This window comes from Triticum dicoccoides, chromosome 5A (genome assembly GCF_002162155.2).
Source record: "Triticum dicoccoides isolate Atlit2015 ecotype Zavitan chromosome 5A, WEW_v2.0, whole genome shotgun sequence".
Taxonomy (NCBI): domain Eukaryota; kingdom Viridiplantae; phylum Streptophyta; class Magnoliopsida; order Poales; family Poaceae; genus Triticum; species Triticum dicoccoides.
Genome location: NC_041388.1, coordinates 68,763,772 through 68,780,953, shown reverse-complemented (window position 1 = coordinate 68,780,953; position 17,182 = coordinate 68,763,772).

The following is a 17,182-nucleotide window of genomic DNA, read 5'->3' as shown; positions in this document are numbered from 1 at the left end:
CTCGAAGACGCCAGGTTCCTGCGGAAGCTGCGTAGACGCCCTCTTGCCAATGTCATCGGCCTCCTGATTGGTGCCGCGAGGCACATGCTACAGCTCTAGCCCCCAGAACTATTTCTCCATCCTGCGGACTTCAGTGAGGTAAGCTTCCATGTGCTCGTCCTTTGGCTCGTATATCTTGTTGGAGAAGTTGATGAGGAGCCATGAATCGCCCTTGATGGTGAGGCGCTTTACCCCTAAGGCGATCGCGGCTTTCAAGCCTGCTATCAGGCCTTCGTACTCTGCTATATTGTTGGAGACCTTCTCTCCGCGCTGGAAGCAGAGTTGCACGGCGTAATAGAGTTTGTCATGAATGGGGGATACGAGCACCGCGCCAGCTCTCGCGCCATGTCGGGAGAACACCCCATCGAAGTACATGACCCAGCCGTTCGGCGCTTCGCTTCCTGGGGAAAGTGACCGGTCTTCGCCTGCCTCGAGACCCGGTGCTTCTGCCCATTCTGCCACGAAAACCGCAAGTGCGGCTCCCTTGATGACCCTGGTCATACTGAATTCCAGCTGAAATGCTTATAGTTTGATGTTCCATTCAGCAACCCTTCCAGCTAAGTTGGGGATCCTGAGCACCCTCTCCAAGGGGTATGCCGAGACGACCTTGATGGGGTAGCCTTGAAAGTAGTGCCGCAGCTTGCGTGAGGCCACCAATAGCGCGAGGAGGAGCTTTTGAGGTACGGGGTAGCGCGCCCTCGCATCCCGTAGCACTGTGCTGACGAAATACACGGGGTGCTCGATGAGGTTGAGGGTGCTGACGCAGCTTGCGTCCTCCAGGGGTCGAGGCGTCTCCTGAGGCAACGGAGCCCCCAGCTCTTGATCGTTTGAAGGAGCCTCCCCTGCCCCGGGTGCACCCTCCTGCTGCGGCTGCCCCTCTCTGGTTGTGGTCGCGGTCCGAGCGAGGCCCTCCTGGCCTCGCTCTGCTTCAGCCTGGCCAGTCAATGCGGCCTTGGCCCGGCGCTCCTCCCAGACCGCCACCAGAGCTGTGCTAGCAGAGTAGGGCGTGGCCGCAAGGTAGAGCACCAGGGGCTCCTGAGGGCGAGGGGATACCATTACCGGTGGGCTCGTAAGGTACCTCTTGAGTTCTTGGAATGCCTTGTCGGCCTCTTCAGTCCATTCGAAGGGGCCTTTCTTCTTCATAAGCTTGAAGAAGGGCAGTGCTCACTCCCCTAGCTTGGATATGAAGCGCCCTAGCGCGGTTATACGCCCGGTGAGCTTCTGCATCTCCCTGAGGGTCTTCGGCGGGCTCATGTCCTCGACCGCCTTGACCTTCTCTAGGTTGGCCTCTATGCCTCTGTGGGATACTAGGAAGCCCAGGAGCTTGCCCGAGGGGACTCCAAACACGCATTTCTTCGGGTTGAGCCGTAGATCAACCTCATTGAGGCTCGCAAAGGTTTCCTCCAGGTCATGTATCAGGGTTTTTGCCTCTCGAGACTTCACCACGATGTCGTCGATGTAAGCCTCAGCGTTCCTCCAGAGCTGCCGGCCTAAAGCGATGTGCATCCGCTGCTGAAAGGTTGCACCTGCGTTGCGCAACCCAAATGGCATGGACGTATAGCAGTACACACCACACGGGGTTAGGAAAGCAGTCTTCTCCACGTCTTCCACCGCCATCTTGATCTGGTGATAGCCCGAGAAGGCATCCAGGAAGCACAATAGGTCACACTCTGCGGTGGAGTCTACTATGTGGTAAATGCGGGGGAGCGGAAATGGGTCCTGCGGGCAGGCTTTGTTGAGGTTGGTGAAGTCGACACACTTGCGCTCCTTCCCCCCCTTCTTTGGCACGACAATAGGATTAGGCAGCCAATCAGGGTAGCAGACCTCGCGGATAACCCCTACCGCTTCCAGTTTCTGGGTCTCTTGAACGATGAAAGCATGTTTCTCAGTAGACTGCCTCCATGCCTTCTGCTTCACGGGGCGTATGTTGGGGCACACATTGAGGTGATGCTCGATCACACCTCTCGGGACTCCTGCTAACTGATCAGGTTCCCACGCGAACACCTTCTTGTTCGCGCACAGGAATCCGATCAGGGCCTTCTCCTATTCGGGCTCGAGGTTGGCCCCTATGGTGAAGGTGGCGTCGGTGGACCCATCCTCGTCGACCGGTACTTGCTTGGTTTCCGCCTTGTCCTGGGTGAACATCTGCTTCTTTTTAGCCGGCGCAGCCCCCTTGGGCTCAAGGGCGTCGGTGCTGGTGGGCTGTGCCACCGCGGCTGCCTTGAAGGCGAGTTGGAGCACCTCCAGCGCATCCCTCGCGTCTCCTGGCACGGTGAGGACGCCGCTGCTCCCGGGCATCTTCATGAGGTTGCCGCCATGAACCGGGCCAAGGCCGGGTAGCCGAGGATGCCATTGTAAGGGAAGCTGATGGGGGCGATGTCGAAGTCGATCAGCTCTGTGCGGAAGTTGTCGTAGGTGCCGAAGGTCACTGGGAGGCGGATCTGCCCCAAGGAGGTGGTGGAACCGGCTCCGACGCCTGAGAAGGGCCTACTGGGCTGGAGCCGCTCCGGTGGCACGTGAAGGAGGCTAAAGGCCTCCATCGAGAGCACGTTGAGGCCGGCACCACCGTCGATGAGGGTCCTGGTGACGGCCACTTGGTAGATGGTGGGGGTGCACAGCATCGGGAGTGCGCCCGAACCGGAGGGGTTGAAGGGGTGATCATCCGCGCCGAAAGTCAGATCAGCCTCGGGCGCCGCCCAGCCCCGGGGGGCCTCTTGGCGCTTGGATGCAGCGCTGATCTGACGGGTGAATGGCTTGACGTGGTGGCTCGAGGGTGGTGCTTGGGAACCACCCAGGAGAGCCGCGACGAAGGGCGGCGCTGGCGCGGCGAAACGGGCGAGGAAGAGGTCGCATAGCTCCTCCCAAGAGGTCACAGAAGCTATCAGTAGGTGGAGGAGTCACATGCACGGGACACCAGTGAGGGCCATGGGCAACTAGTTGGCCATCACCCGGTCGTCGCCCCCGGCCTTGAGGACGGCGTCCTTATATGCCAGCAAGAAAACCAGCAGGTCCGTCGCGCCGCCGTAGCGCGGTGGCATCTCGGGCTTGAACTTGCTCGGCCACTGCACCCGTCGCAAGGCAGCGGCCAAGGCCTAGAGCCCCTGGCCCCATCGCCGGTGTCTACTGCCAGAGCGGGCGGCGCGTTGTCCGCCATGAGGACAGAACACGGTGTTGGTGGAGAGCGGGCCATCGGGAGGGAACTCCGGTGCACCCCTACCTGGCGCGCCAAATGTCGGATTTCGGGTTCTGGCAGACCCTTGAGGTTCGAACACTGGGGTGCGCGTGGAGATCTCTCTCCTACCGATCTACGTCCGATCCTCTCATGCTAACTAAGTTGAAAATGATGAACAACACAAGAGACACGGGGTTTATACTGGTTCGGGCCACCGTTGTGGTGTAATACCCTACTCCAGTGTGTGGTGTGGTGGATTGCCTCTGGGGCTAATGATGGACAGTACAAGGGAAGAACAGCCTCGCGAGGGGTGTTCTTGAGCTGGTGCGGTGTGTTCTACTTAGTCTCTACTGGGTTTTCCCCCTCCCCACTCCTTTATGGAGGCTAGCTCTATTTATAGAGGCCCTGGGCCTCTCCCCGAATAATTGAGCGAGAAGGGCGCCAACAATTGGCCATTTTGAAGGGGAACATCTAGTACATGTTATCCTGACCGAAGGTGGTCTTCGGCTGCCAAAAGCACTGGTGATGACGCCGTCTTGGGCTCCATGGTGACCTCCGTCCGGCCGTCCGACTGGTCTTGGTCTCGTTGCACCGGAATGGTAACCTTTGCCTAATGCCTTGGCCTGTGCTTGCCCCCTTTGCACCAAAGGGGAAACAAGTACCCTGCGCAGGCCGGCGCCCGCCTGGCCTTGATCGTCATGGCTTGCGTCATGGGATCCTCGCGAGGTACCCTTGCATTGATCACTCCGCCTCCTCGCGAGCCTGCCTGATGAGGCCGCTCTTGAGGAAGCTTCCTGTCATCCGCCCCGCGAGGCTTGGCCCCTCGCGAGGGTCTTGAGCTTGGGCTGATGAAGATGGGCCGCGCCGGGCCCCCACCTGAGCCACGCCGCAGGCCGCAGGCAGGCATGTCTGGGGACTCCTGTTCCCAGAACGCCGACACATATAAATAACTAAAGTTTGTTTAGTTTTTCCTAGGAAATTATTCATTTACATGATTCGGCCTAAAACCTCATGTGTAATGGGCAAAAAATTCAAAAGAAATGAAAATGTGTTTATGTCCAAAAGAGCGCTCCTAATGAACAAAGCAACATAGATGGTAGCGACAATAGTGAAGGCAAAAGAAAAAAAATATATGCAATATTAGTTTTTCTTTCTAAATTGAGCAATGGAAATAAGTACAAATAATGTGTGCAAGACCAGAAAAGGACAATATATGACTGGAATGAGGTATGGAGAATAGTTTGCATTCAATGAGTATATGCGGCAATCAACACATTACATTAATTACTTGAGTAGACCATAAAGCATTTTTTATGTGAAACCAAAGAGCATATTATATAGTAGAATGAGTGTTGTGGAATAATTTGAATGCATCACACTTCATTAATCGAATAGAAAAACACCCCGTGTTGATGAGATGAATGGAGGGAAAAGAAGCAGTTTATGTATGAACCATCGACATTTTATTTATCCAACTTTTATGCATTAGAACTAGGTGTTTCCACCTAATTTGGTGTGTAATTACACACCAATAGAAAATAATAAAACTATAGATTTGGAAAAGTGTTGGTAATCAAGTGTTCCATCATTTTGGAGGAGGTAGTCAAGCGTTCCTAGCATTGGCCATTAATATATGAACAAAATGTCACACCATAAGCTGATGTAGCAATATTCTTTTTTTAATACAGTACAGACACAAATGCTCATAAGACGCTCATACACTCACCCCTATGAATGAACGCACGCACACCCTATCCTTCTGAGCACCTCTGGAAAAGTGAGTCAACACATTATTTCGATATTGACGAAGTCGCCATAGGCGCCTTCTGAGTCAACAGGAATGTCTTCTCCCACTGAATGCACATCACCGGAAGGACTTGAACTTTGATGGGCTGGAGATATCACTATCCTCCTAACCAGCTAACCACAGGATGGTTCGCAAAGTAGTAATATTCTTTAAGATAAAAAGCAACACTCCACGATTATTTACTCAAGACCATGTCAACATCAAGCATTACATAATGATAATTATATGCAAAGTCTAGCCGCGCAAATGCGCGGCTCGCCCCGCTAGTTTACTTGGAACGGCAGGTAGATACCGCATATCGGAAGGTATAGTGGACTCATATGAAATGACTTTTGGGGTTTATGGGAGTGGATGCACAAGCAGTATTCCCGCTTAGTACAAGTGAAGGCTCGAAAGAGTCTGGGAAGCAACTAGCTAGAGAGCGACAACAGTCATGAACATGCATTAAAATTAATCAACACTGAATGCAAGCATAAGTAGGATATAATTCACCATGAACATAAATATCATGGAGGTTATGTTGATTTTGTTTCAACTACATGCATGAACATGTGCCAAGTCAACCCACTCAAATCGTTCAAAGGAGGATAACACCCTATCATACCACATCACAACCATTTTAATAGCATGTTGGCATGCAAGGTAAACCATTATAAACTCCTAGCCAATTAAGCATGGCATGGGCAACTATAATCTCTAATTGTCATGGCAAACATGTTTCATTCATAATAGGCTGAATCGGGAACGATGAACTAATCATATTTACAAAAACAAGATAGGTCGAGTTCATACCAGCTTTTCTCATCTCAAGCAGTCCATCATATATCGTCATTATTGCATTTCACTTGCACAACCGAACGGTGTGGATAATAATAATAGTGCACGTGCATTGGACTAAGCTGGAATTTGTAAGCATTCAATACAAGGGAGAAGACAAGGTAATATGGGTTCTTGGTTAGATCAACAATAATGCATATGAGAGCCACTCAACAATTTCATCATGGTCTTCTCCTCTCGACCACAAAGAAAAGAAAAAGAAACAAAACTATTTACACGGGAAAGCTCCCAACAATCAAAAGAAGAACGAGAAATCTTGTTGGGTTTTCTTTTTAATTACTACTACTACAAGCATGGAAAGTGAACTAGCTAAAAGCTACAACTAATTTTTGTTTTGTTTTTCTTAAGGTTTTTCAAACACACAAGAAGAATGCTGGAAAAGAAAATAGACTAGCATGCATAATACAATGGAAAATTATGAGCACCGGCAACTAGAATGAGTGTGTGAACATGAATGTAATGTCAGTGAGAAATACATACTCCCCCAAGCTTAGGCTTTTCGCCTAAGTTGGTCTATTGCCACGGCTGGCCTGGTGGATAACCAAAGTTGAAGCTGGGATCGTACTGAGATCCAGTGGCTATTGCCTCACGAGCTACAGCTTGGAGGCGGGCTGCCTCCGTCCTCCTCTCATACTCGTTCGCCTCCTCCCTGGTTATAACATATTTCCCTTTTGTCTAAAAGTCAAAGAAAGCGGGAGCAGGGAGAGCAACATGGACAGTGCGATGTCTGTCAAAGATTAGTCGGTATTTGAGGAACTGTTCATTCCTCTCAACAAACTGATGACGAACCATAGTATTATAATCTAGATAAGCAGGAGGCAATTCTATATCATTCTCATGTATTGGTATCTCAAGATAATTAGCTACACGAGTTGCATAAATTCCACCAAACAAGTCTCCAACTATTAAGATGCAACATACGTGCAACAATAGCCCCCAAGTTATATTGTTTATCACCCAATACTGCACTCTTGAGGACACTAAGATCTGGAATGCACATGTGACAAGCCTCATCTTTACCGTTAATGCATCTACCCACGAAGAGAGCAAAATAATGTATGGAAGGAAAATGAATGCTCCCTATGGTGGCTTGTGTGATTTCCCTAGATTCCCCACAGTAATACTAGCAATTTAGTTATTATATTCAGATTTGTGAGGTTCACTAACATTGCCCCTGTGCGGGAGTTTACAAGTAGTACTAAAATTTTCTAGGTCCATGGTATATGATTTATCATAAAGATCAAATAGGACAGTGTAAGAATTGCGCGAGGATGTAAATTTAAACCTTCTCACAAATGAATCAGTTAGGTAGCGGTATTGCGGGCACTTATCTGATACGAAGCCCTCAAGATCAGCGTTACACACATATGTGTCAAATTCTTCCTTGATGACTGCACGGATCATAAACTCCTCTGACGGCCATTCACAAGGCCGCACTTGAGCTTCCCTTGGTAGTTCATTGTCCGGCTCACGTATCGCGGGCCTTGGGCCTTGCTTCCTTGAGGAACCACCTTGGTACATTTTCCTAAACATATTTCTTCCTCTGAAAAATTTCTGAGAATTTTTTAGTGACTCAAAATAAAAGTGAACCAAACTCAACAAGATTGATAGCAACTACTCCTACAAGTGCCTAGAGGCCATATCATGCATTAAAACTACTTTTGACCACATAAATTTGACATGCAAGCTCAAGAACAGGGTCACCTAAGCAGCAAAAATTTGCAATAAATAAAGCACTAGAACAAAAACTAATCGGACCATTGGAGGAGTCACATATCGAAGAACAATCCCCCAAAGCAGTTTTGTGAATGAAGCTTTGAGCAAGGAGATCGAAAATGGCAGCAAGATGAGCTAGAACTCGGGTTTGAGCTGGTGTGTGTTTTTTTCTGGAGGAAGACGAAGTGTGTGGGTGCAAGAATAAGTGGAGGAGGCCAACGTGGGGTCCATGAGGCAGGGGGAACGCCCTCCACCCTCTTGGGCACATGGTGGGTCCCCCTGGTGTGTTCCCCGTGCCAATAATTCTTAAATATTCTACAAAAAATCATATTAATTTTTCAGGGCATTTGGAGAACTTTTATTTTCGGGATATTTTTTATTCCAAGGATAATTTAGAAAATAGACAGAAAATACTATTTTTGCTTTATTTAATCCAATGTTCAAGAAATCGTTAACTGGTAGCTGCTCGGTCAGTTTAGGAGTAGCGATTAATCGGTGAATCGGCCTATTAACTTGATTAATCGATCGAGCATTAATCGGTAGATTGAATAGAAACTTGCCAACATATATCTAGATTTTTTAATGTATTATACCATACTCTCATGCTCCTAGGTATGTAGTATACCAAAATATGCTGCCATACACATATGAAAAGCATAGAGAGGAGGTAAAATTATAAATCCTATCTATTAAGGAGCGGCATGGGGCCGGAAGGGATTATGGGCCAAAATTTTGGGTTTTGTTTGCCCACCCGTTAATGAGCCAGCACAGATTAATTGGTATAACAACTGATTAATCAGTCTAACTGGCCAATTAATTGGCCTGACAAGTTAACACGGTGAATAGGTGTTATTCGATTCGGCCATGCTATGAGTTGCGATTAACTGGCCCGTTAACTGATTAATCGGGTGAATTCTTGAACAGTGATTTAATCTAAATAACAGAAAGTAATAAGAGGGTACAGAGAGTTGTGCTTTCTAACTTCATCCATCTCATGCTCATCAAAAGGAATCCACTAACAAGGTTGATCAAGTCTTGTTAACAAACTCTTTTCGAATAACATGAAACCGGAGAATTTTCGAGTAACACTAGGTTACCTCAACGGGGATATGCATGTCCCCAACAATGAGAATATCATATTTCTTCTTGACAGTAGGAAGAGGAAATTCAAAACCTCCAATAGTAATCATTGGAATTTTTCCAATAGAATTGATACTGTGGACTTGAGGTTGTTTCCTTGGAAAGTGTATCGTATGCTCATTACCATTAACATGAAAAGTGACATTGCCTTTGTTGCAATCAATAACAGCCCCTGCAGTATTCAAAAAGGGTCTACCAAGAATAATAGACATACTATCATCCTCGGGAATATCAAGAATAATAAAGTCCGTTAAAATAGTAACGCTTGCAACCACAACAGGCACATCCTCACAAATACCGACAGGTATAGCAGTTGATTTATCAGCCATTTGCAAAGATATTTCAGTAGGTGTCAACTTATTCAAATCAAGTCTACGATATAAAGAGAGAGACATAACACTAACACCGGCTCCAAGATCACATAAAGCAATTTTAACATAGTTTCTTTTAATGAAGCATGGTATAGTTGGTACTCCTAGATCTCCTAATTTCTTTGGTATTCCACCTTTAAAAGTACAATTGGCAAGCATGGTGGAAATTTCAGCTTCCGGTATCTTTCTCTTATTTGTGACAATATCTTTCATATACTTAGCATAAGGATTCATTTTAAGCATATTAGTCAAACGCATACGCAAAAAGATAGGTCTAATCATTTCACCAAAGCGCTCAAAATCCTCATCATCATTTCTCTTGGATGGTTTAGGAGGAAAATGCATGGGTTTCTGAACCCATGGTTCTCTTTCTTTACCATGTTTCCTAGCAACAAAGTCTCTCTTATCATAACATTGATTCTTTGATTGGTTCAATCTCTACATCATTGTCATTGCTAGGTTGAGCATCAACATGAACATCACCATTAACATTATCACTAGGTTCATGTTCATTACCAGACTGTGTTCAGCATCAAAAATAGAAATATCATTGGGATTCTAAGGTGTGTCAACAACAGGTTCACTAGAAGCATGCAAAGTCCTATCATTTTTCTTCTTCTTCTTCTTAGAAGAACTAGGTGCATCAACATTAGTTCTCTGAGAATCTTGCCCAATTCTCTTAGGGTGGCCCTCAGGATACAAAGGTTCCTGAGTCATTTTACCCCCTCTGGTCACAACTAGGACATCATTATCATTTTTCTTATTATTTAATTCATTGAGAAAATCATTCTGAGCTTTAAGCACTTGTTCTACTTGAGTGGTAACCATAGAAGCATGTTTTCTAATAAGTTTAAGTTCACCTTTAACTCTAGACATATAATCACTCAAGTGTTCAATCATATAAGCATTACGTTTCAATTGTCTACCAACATAAGCATTGAAGTCTTCTTGTTTAACCATAAAATTATCAAACTCATCCAAGCATTGGCTAGCAAATTTAGTAGGTGGGACTTCACCCTTATCAAATCTATAGAGAGAATTTACCTTTACTACCTGTGTCGGGTTATCAAGACCATGTATTTCTTCAGTAGGTGGTAAATTCTTAACACCTTTAGCTTTAATACCTTTTTCTTTCATAGATTTCTTTGCCTCTTGCATATCTTCAGGACTGATAAATAGAATACCCCTTTTCTTCGGAGTCGTCTTAGGAGTTGGTTCAGGAAGTGTCCAATCATTTTCATTACTCAACATATTATTCAATAGCAATTCAACTTGCTCAATAGTTCTTTCCCTGAAAACACAACCAGCACAACTATCCAGGTAGTCTCTTGAAGCATCGGTTAGTCTATTATAAAAGATATCAAGTATTTCATTTTTATTGAGAGGATGATCAGGCAAAGCATTAAGTAATCGGAGAAGCCTCCCCCAAGCTTGTGGGAGACTCTCTTCTTCAATTTGCACATAGTTATTTATTTCCCATAAGGCAGCTTGTTTCTTATGAGCGGGGAAATATTTAGCAGAGAAGTAATAAATCATATCCCGGGGACTACGCACACTACCAGGATCAAGAGAATTAAACCATGTTTTAGCGTCACCCTTTAATGAGAACGGAAATAACTTAAGGATAAAGTAATAGCGAGTTTTCTCATCATTAGTGAACAGGGTAGCTATGTCATTTAATTTAGTAAGATGTGCCACAACAGTTTTAGATTCATAGCCATAAAAAGGATCAGATTCAACCAAAGTAATTAAATCAGGATCGACAGAGAAATCATAATCCTTATCAGAGGTACATATAGGTGAAGTAGCAAAAGCAGGGTCATGCTTCATTCTAGCATTCAAGGAATTTTCTTTCAGCTTAGCTAACAATTTCTTAAGATCATATCTATCATCGCAAGCTAAAAAGTCTCTAGCAGTTTCTTCATCCATAACATAACCCTCAGGCACAACAGGCAATTCATATCTAGGGGGAGAATCTTCATCATCACTTTCATCAATATTATCAGTTTCAATAATTTCATTCTCTCCAACCCTAGCAAGTTGTTCATCAAGAAATTCACCTAATGGCATAGTATTATTAAGCATAGAAGTAGTTTCATCATAAGCATCATGCATAGCAGAAGTGGAATCATCAATAACATGCGACATATCATAATAAATAGCAGGTGTAGGTGTCGCAAGTTTACTCAAAACAGAAGGTGAATCAAGTGCAGAGCTAGATGGCAGTTCCTTACCTCCCCTCGTAGTTGAGGGAAAAATATTGGTTCTTTCATCTTTCAAGTTCCTCAGAGCGATCAACAGATATAAATCCCAAGTGACTCAAAGAATAGAGCTATGCTCCCGGCAATGGCGCTAGAAAATAGTCTTGATAACCCACAAGTATAGGGGATCGCAACAGTCTTCGAGTGTCGGGGAAACTGATCCACGAACACCTATGGGGATCGGCGGACCGAGCCCCTTTCGATTCGGTGAGGGCGGAGGTCGAGCAAAGAGCGGATCGAGGCAGTACACGCAAGCAGTTTTACCCAGCTTCGGGCCACACGGATGCGTAAAACCCTACTGCTGCTTGTTGGATTGTATTGAATACTTGCTCAGGAGCGATGGACGCTATCAGACTGAGCGTGGGAGTGTTTCTGGTGTTTCGAATGAGCCGAACCCCCTCTACGTTGCGCTTGGGCCTCCTTTTATACTTTCAAGGGGTCACCGACAGGTGGCAACGTAGACTAGAAGGGTAAAAATGGAAAAGGATGCGGTAGGTGCAGCTACCGCTACTGTGGACACAGTGCACCCTACCTAACTCTGACGGCAGGGGACAAGGTCATTGAATGCCCGTCTGAGTTGCCTAAACAGTGCAAAAAGTGACCGTTAGGAGCGCCACCGTTCGCCACGATGGCCTCCTCTTCATCTCCGCTTGCCACCGCGTACCCCTGGCTGCATAGGCTCCCGCCACGCGCCCCTGAGGAAGCCTCATGGTGACACGCGGGTGGGTGCGCTGGAGCGTGGGTACAGAGTGGCAACTGGCCCCGGCAAGTACCTAGCCGGGGTCGTCGTCTTCTCGCGTCCGGAAGCTTGTCACTCGCCGGATCTTGCCGGGACGTGTGGTGCATCGCGACAAGTTTCTTGAAGTGCCGTGGTTGGCCTTCCCGGCAAGCTCCTCTTGCCGGGGCCTTGTCTCTTCCCGGCAACATCCTCTTGCCGGGGCCTTGTCTCTTCGTCTTGAATACTTTGTTCTTGAAGGGGCTCCAAGGGAACCCACGGAGGACCCTGGCGGTCGTTCGGCAAGCCTTGCCGCGGGGCGCTGCAACTGCCCGTGCACGAGTTCGGGATACTAGGGCACCCCTACTCTAGTACACCGATAGGAGCCCCCGGGCCTGGGCCATACACGGTGCCGAGCGCTGTTGGGCCAGGCCCAAAACAGGGCACGGGCACGCGCAGGCCTGGGGTATGCCGAATCTAACTCCGTATCCACCGCACCCCCCGCAACAGCACGCGTCAATCACGGCGTCGTGGGGGAGATCGTGGGTGGTTCTTTATTCGGAAAGAGAGCAACGTCCGCCCCCTCCTCCTTATAAGCAGGGGAAACAGGGGTATTTCCCCTATCTTCGTTATTCGCTGCTGCAATCTCAGAAACCTCCGCCGCCCTCCTTCGCTTCCAAAGTCGAAAGAGAGCAGCGCTCCGCTCCCTTCGCCGCCGGCACTACCAGCGCCATCGATCTCCCCCACCGCCTCCGCCATGGCTCCGAAGCCCGAAAAGGGGAAGGCCGCGAAAGCTGTGAAGTCGACCGAAGTGTAGCGGCTTGAGGCGCTGCGGAAAGAGCGGGCCACCTTCCTCCCCGAGCTCTCCGCAAAGGATCTGAGGGAGTGGTACTATCTCTTCTGGTCGACGGAGACACGGGCGCATCCGCGCACAAAGGTACTCTTCGCCATCACCTCGCAAGAAGCTCCAGTTGGCGGGTACCCTTTCTTTGCCATGTTCTTCTACTACGGGCTCTGTCCGCCATTCTCTGATTTCTTCTGTGATATCATGAACACTTACAGGCTCCACCTCCTTGATTTTACCCCCAACGCCGTCTTGACCATGGCAGTTTTCGCCCATCTATGCGAAAACTTTGTCGGAGTCCACCCCAACGTAGCTCTCTTCCGCCATTTCTTCATGCCCCGTGTCGAGAGAGGGGAAACCCTTGCTGGGGGGATCGCCTGGATCTCGCGAGCCGGCAAGAAGGAGACCTATCTAGAGGGGGAGCTCCGCAGCAAGTGGGATGAGTGGAGACAAAACTGGTGCTAGGTTGTAGAGGAGAACCCGCAGCCGTTCACCGCCCTGCGCCAAGCCCCAGCAGTGCGAGGCAATGATTGGAGCGCTCTGTCCGCGGACTATGACAAGTTGAAGATCGCCACCACCCGGATCTTGCGCCTCAGGCTTGCCGGGTTGACTGTAGGAGCTGTCGGCGCAGATTTCCTTCGCCGGCGCATCGCCCCTCTGCAGGCGAGGGGGAGACCCGCCTGGGAATTTGGAGGCCTGGCAGACATCATGAGGTTGCACCCCGGCCTCAACTTCAATTTCACCGTCATAGAATTGGACGGGATACTTAAGGAAATATTCAAGCACGACCCGCAGCATCCCGAGTGGTTCAGGTTGCCGGCAGGCGTCGTGCCTCTGTGTAACAACTCCTCGCGTGACCGCATCTGCGCAATGATGCCGTTGTGTGACTCTCACGGGATCGCTCCAACTTGGCAAGAGCCCGCCGGCGACGTCGTGCAGCAGTTCTTCGACAGCCTAGTGGAGGTGGCGGTCAATGCTGACGAGAAGAAACTCCTCACCCGCGACACCACTGATCAAGAGATGGAGCGCATCGCCACCAGGGCGGAAGAGGCGGCGGCAGCCGCGGCCGCGGGTGAATTCGGGTTCACCATGGAGGAAGCGGACGCGGCGTTGGCGATGAGTCTTGCCGAACGGGAGCAGCCCGAAGAGGAAGAAGAGCTCGCCGCGCCCGACGCCGAGTCGAACGAGCCCGCCGAGGGTGCGAGCGGCCCGCCATCTCCGAGGAGCTTGCCGCGAGCAGGGCCCGCAGCGCAGCCCGCATCGCAGCCAAGAAGGCGCCTCCGCAGGGTCGGCGACGTAGCAGGGCGGCAAGTGGGCCAACAGCTGCAGCGTCGTGCGACGCACTCTACCGCGGCAAGTACGGTTGCCGCGGGAGCGCCTCCCGCCGCAGCGACAACTGAAGCGGGGCCGTCTCGGGCTAGCGCCGCAGCCCCCGCCAAGCGGTCAAGGGATCCCACCCCTCCACCTCGTCGCGCTGGAAGTGGGCCAAACTTCGACCTCTCCGCGCTCAGCTCCGACGAGGAGGAAGAAGAAGAAGAGTAAGATTCCCTTGCTTGTTCTTGTGGTTCTTCAACTTGCTAATCTTGTCTTGCATCGGATCTGATCCACCCTGGGCTCTTCTTTTCAGGACTCTGGCCCAGAGGGCGGCGAAGAGAGCCAAGGCTCAGGTGGTGGTCATCGAGGACGAGCCCACTGCGACGACAGGAGGCGCGCCCGACACCACCTTGCCGGATCCGGCCATCACTTCGCAGAGCAGCCCCCAGTGCAGCCCCCAGCGTAAGCATATGGTTTACTTTCTGCTTCTAGGTGCGCGTGGTTGCTCTTTTCCTTTGTTGACATCTGATCACTGTTTTGTTTGTGCAGGAGCATAACAGCTTCATCAGGAGGGCATGGTGATCTCCTCCGACTCGTCGTCTGCTTCGACTACGCCGCCAAGGGTGGACTCCCCGGCAAGGGAGCATTCTCCGGCAAGGAAGCGATCTCCGGCAAGGGAGGAGTCTCTGGCAAGGGGGGAGTCTCTGGCAGGGGACAGCGCCAACGATCCCCCGGTGGTGGAGGTCATGACAGCAGATCCCAGCACATGTAGTCCTTCTTGCCCGAAACTTTCCTTGTAGTCTTCTGCTGATTTTTCTTCTCGGATACTTGTTTGATTTCTCCTTCTTCTCCGGTCGTCAGACCCACCCTCCGCAGATCCGATGGAGACCGAGGCGGGCGGCGAGGAGGACGCGCGCGGCAATACTGATGATGTCGCGGCCACCGAAGAAGGAGCCGGCGCTGACGTGCCCTCCGGCGAAGAGGCCGCCAAGGCTGCCGCCGAGGAAGCTGGCGGGGGATCTGGCGATCGCACTGACGGTCCTGAGGCCGCAGGAGCACCAGGCGCTGCACCGACCGCCGATCCCTCCGCCGCTGCCGCGGCGGCAGACTCCGAGGAGTCCCAGCCCGGCGCCTATCTGAAGGCCGGCGAGGGCATCTTCATCAAGCTCCCCTAGGCGTCAAGCTCCAGGGCGCCGGTGGAAGGAGAAGCTCTGGATGGGGAGGTTCTTGCCTCCGCCGAGTTGTCGATCGTCAACGCGCCGGGAAGCAGCAGCGGCGAGCCTGAGGAGGAGCGGCTGCTACAGAGGCTGCTGGCGCTCTACCGCGCCCGCCAAGTCAAGTTGGAGTCCCGGGAAGCGCTTGTCGCGAGGGCGAGCATGGACATAGAGAAGCGTGCGAAGGAGCTCCGGGGTCTTTGCCAAGAAACTCTCTGGGCCTTGGCGGAGGAGCGGGAGCAGCTTGCTGAAGAGCGGAAGGCCTTCCTCCTCAAGAAGGCCGAAGCTGAAGAGCAGCAGCGGCTCACCGGCGAGAAGCTGTACGCGCGGGAAGGCGAGCTGACTCAGCGAAAAGTGAACCTCGACAGCCATGAAGAGGAGCTTGCCGCGCGTGAACGGGCACTTGGCGGGATGCTCTAAGAGGCAAAGGATGCGGCTGCGGCTGCCGAGGCCGCCAAGAAAGAATTGGAGGCAAAGGTGGCGCAGTTAGAAGCTGATCTGAAGGTTGGTGGCGAAGAGCTTGCCGCGCTCAAGCTAGAGCGCGAGAAGGACGCCCTTGCCCACGGTGAGCTGCAGGGCCGACTCGCCGAGAGGGGCAAGGAACTGAGCGCCGCCAAGGATTCCAACGCCGATCTAACGCTGAAGCTGGCCACCTTGACGGAGACGTTGGACAGCGCTAGGAAACGGGAGGCAGACTTGAAGAAAGACATCAAGGCCAACGATGCGCTGCTGGCGAGGGCCGCCGAAACCCAGAATCTTCTCAGAGATACCGTGGCGCTCTGGACGGAGGGCCTCGTGAACGTTGTTGCAGTCATTGAAGAGGAGCTGGTGCAGTTGGGGGTGGAAGGCTTCGGGTATTCCTCCGACGAGAACCTCCAACCCAGCGCCAAGCTCACTCTGTTCTTCAAAGGCGTGGCGGCGGCGCTCCAGCAACTCCGAGAACGGATCCCAAAGCAGTTGGCCGACGAGTCATGCTCGATTGTGCCGGAGTTCTGGAGAAGGTGCTAGTGAAGGTGGCCTTCCGCAATCCGGGCCTTAACCTCACCAACGTCCTCAAGAGGCTGCCGGCGGACGCTGATCTTGACGCACTTAAGGCCCTCGTCGCACCCATTGTGGACAGGGTGAACGAGGTCAAAAGGGTTGACGGCGGTCGCGTAGATTAGGCCGTCCGTTTTCTTCTTTTCTTGTCGCTGCCAGTCATGTCATGGGAACACTTTATTAGAGGCGCGACAAGTTATTTTTGTAATATAACTCTATCTTAGGCAAAAAATTGCTGTGTTACTTCCTTTACTCGACTCTTGGCTTTGTATGGTTCTGCCCTACGCTTTCTAGGGAAACTTGCCTGCGCAGGCACCCTTGCCGCGAGCGCCGAGTGCGGAACTTCAGCAGCCTGCTGGCGGGGTCGCTACCGACAAGCAACCTTGTCGCAACTAGTTGCAGCTCACTTAAGTTGTTGAGCGGACTCGAAACAAAGTAAGGGCGCTAGCGGCTCACTTAAGTTGCTGAGCGGACTCGAAGCAAAGTAAGGGCGCTAGCAGCTCACTTAAGTTGTTGAGCGGACTCGAAACAAAGTAAAGGCGCAACTAGCTACGAGTTGGTTCTTCCGCGCACAGGTTTTCCATACAAAGCACGGTCGTTCAAGGAAAATAACTCAAAAACTTAAAAAACTGATTGCTCAAACTTTAGCAACTTAGTTTTTCTGTCGTCTGGTTCCCGGCAAGGAGAAACTTTCTTGAACGGCCTGGTCCACAC